Genomic DNA, 3463 nt, shown 5'->3' with positions numbered 1-3463 from the left:
TTGGTCAGATTTTAATCTGTCTCAATCCAAACAGCACAGTTGGGGCCAGATGTAGCCAAACCCATTCTGTGTCTATGGGAAAATTGTGTTCGTACATATGGCCCTAGGTTACTTCTTGGGAGAAGGGTGTCCTCATTACAACATTGGCGGTAAATGCTGCTTACCGCTGTGCAGAAGACCGCCAACACACCGCCATGCCCGCGGAATTCCGCCACAGGTATTACGACCCACAGCTCGGAATCTGCCAAAATCTAGACACCCACACAAGTCCGCCACACCAAAGGTCAGTGATAAACCGGCAATAACAAAACCTCCACCGTCACGCCAACAGGAATACGCCCACACTATCACAACCCACGAATCCATGCGGCGGTCTTTCAACTGTGGTATTCCATTGGCGGTACACACCGCTGCGCTGAAAATTCACACACATCCACAAAACACGACCACATTGGACAATTACAAATAAACACACCTGATGCACATACACAAACCACTCCCACACACCCAATACAATATAAAACACACATCCACATTACCCACAAACCCTTACTACCAAAATTTCTGACGAAAGCCAGAGAGACAGCACAGCAAAGACAACACCAGCATACAGAGGCACACAACACCATCACACATACACATCAATGCACAAAACAACACACACCCCTAAACATCACCCCACATATCACAACACACACCACCTCACACATCACCCACACCACCCCATGGCACTGCAAAGACACCCCAGGTTTTCTGAGGAGGAGCTCAGGGTCATGGTGGAGGAAATCATCCGGGTAGAGCCACAGCTATTCGGATCACAGGTGCAGCACACCACCATAGCTAGGAAGATGAGCTATGGTGCAGAATCGTGGACAGGGATAACGCAGTGGGACAGCACCCCAGAACACGGGATGACATCAGGAAGAGGTGGAATGACCTATGGGGGAAGGTGCGTTCCGTGGTTTCAAGACACCACATCGTGGTTCAGAGGACTGGCGGCGGACGCCCACCTCCTCCCCCACAACCAACAACATGGGAGGAGCAGGTCTTGGCTATATAAGTCAAATCTTAACTATTACATCCCCCACCCTACCTGCATGCTATCACATACCCCCACCCTCGCCCTCACCCCCATCACTCCAACTCCTCACAGATGTCCCACTATCACAAAACACACATCCCAACACCAGGCCCTGCATGCAACAACAAAGCATGGACACCCATCACCAATGCATGGCCACTACACATACCCACACAGACCCCTAAACAATTAGCATACAAGGTCCTACACAGGAATGGAAGCACTGGGGTACAGGGTCACCCACCCATTGCACACCATGGCACACACAGATGCAATAATCATGCCTCTACACACCTGCAGGACCCCTACCCAATGTCATCGGACAGGAGGTTTCAGACATGTCCACTTCACCCACAGAAGAAGCAGCTCTGTCCAACTGGATCTAGATCACCAGCCCGACCCATCTGGGACCTCGGGACAGTCGCTTCCCCTGACACTGGCACAGGCCACCGCAGTCCCTCCCCCCTCAGGAAACACCAGCACAGCACCCGCCCAGCAGGCCCATACCTCTGTCCCCAAGACACGTCAAGCAGCAGTGTGTCCACCACTACAGGGAACCCAGGCTAACCCACCACCCCAAGAACAGCAGGGACCTGGGGGCAGTGGCAGTGGGCACATGGTTCAGGGGACAGAGGCCCAGGAACACAGGGGAACTGGGAGGGCTGCTGTGCGACAGGGTGAGGACAAGCCAAGGGAACCCACTCTCTGCGAGGCCCTCTCCAACATCATGGGAGCCTATCATCAGTCCCAGGAGACGATGGCAACGGTACTGGCCAAGTTTCGGGAGACCCAGCAGCTGCAGGAGCAACCGTATTTGGGGCTCAGGGAGGAACTCAAATCCATCAATACCACCCTGGGCACCATTGTAGGGGTGCTGAAGGAACTTGTGAACACCAGGAGGGACACTGTGGCACAACAAGGGGCCCCTGACACTAGCCTGGATGATGAACTGCCCGCCACCTCTGCCGGTGCTAGTGGACAGGAGGCACTGCCACAGGACCACAACACCAGCACCCCACCCCCTGCAGATGGAGAACCACCCCGCAAGTGGTCCCTGAGATTCAGGACAAAGACAGAGAACAATGCCAAGACCCCCGCCAAGAAATGAGACCACCCTGATTGTCATCCTTCTGTCCCACTTTGTCACCCTGTCCATCCTTAAACTGCCCCAGCTCCACTTCCTATGCCCCTTTGGACAATGCACCTGTGAGACTAATAGACTGGACTCTGCCATGGACATTCCTTCACTATCACCCCTGACCATTTTACAACACCCTCCACTATTTAGCACTTAAATAAACACCCTTAAATCACAAAACAATCTGGAGTCAGTCTGTGCTTTCACCAATGTGTATTTGCAATAACCGAGGGAATAGCAATGTCAATTGTATTGTCAACATACCTATGTCACACAGCTCTAGTCCGTGAGGAAACATAGCAGAGGTAACACAGTGGGACACACATCTGTGAAATCGAAAGGGTAAGTGACAAATCAGGGTCCATACACTGGGTGAAAGTGACAGACAGATGAGAGGTAGAACAAGTGTATCAGATGTAGGAGGCAGTGATGTCTTCTTACCTGTGTCTCACTGGAAGTATTGATGGATCACAGTGTTTCTGTTGTCTGTGTCCTCTTCTTCTGCCTCCTCTTCTTCACTGTCCACAGGCTCCACAGCTGCCACAACACCTCCTTCAGGACCATCCTCCTGCAGAAAAGGCACCTGTTGTCGCAAAGCCAAGTTGTGCAGCATACAGCAGGCCACGATGATCTGGCACACCTTCTTTGGTGAGTAGTAGAGGGAACCACCTGTCATATGGAGGCACCTGAACCTGGCCTTCAGGAGGCCGAACGTCCTCTCAATAACCCTCCCAGTTCGCCCATGTGCCTCATTGTAGCGTTCCTCTGCCCTTGTCCTGTGATTCCTCACTGGGGTCAGTAGCCATGACAGGTTGGGGTACCCAGAGTCACCTGCAAATGTCGAGGGACAACTGTTAGACACACACTAACCCTTAAAGACAACCCCAGACCCAGACAACTATTCACACTGTATAGGGTCCATGTCCTCACCTAATACACTCACACGGTGCCTCTGGAGTTGCCCCATCACATAAGGGATGCTGCTATTCCTCAGAATGTAAGTGTCATGCACTGAGCCAGGAAACTTGGCATTCACATGGGAGATGTACTGGTCGGCCAAACACACCATCTGCACATTCATAGAATGGTAACTCTTCCGGTTTCTGTACACCTGTTCACTCCTGCGGTGGGGGACCAAGGCCACATGTGTCCAATCAATGGCACCTATGATGTTGGGGATATGTCCCAGAGCATAGAAGTAACCTTTCACTGTAGGCAAATCCTCCACCTGAGGGAACACGATG

Source organism: Pleurodeles waltl, chromosome 12, assembly GCF_031143425.1.
Source record: "Pleurodeles waltl isolate 20211129_DDA chromosome 12, aPleWal1.hap1.20221129, whole genome shotgun sequence".
In the NCBI taxonomy this organism is placed as follows: domain Eukaryota; kingdom Metazoa; phylum Chordata; class Amphibia; order Caudata; family Salamandridae; genus Pleurodeles; species Pleurodeles waltl.
The sequence above is the reverse complement of the archived record's forward strand: the minus strand, read 5'-3'. Positions refer to the sequence as shown.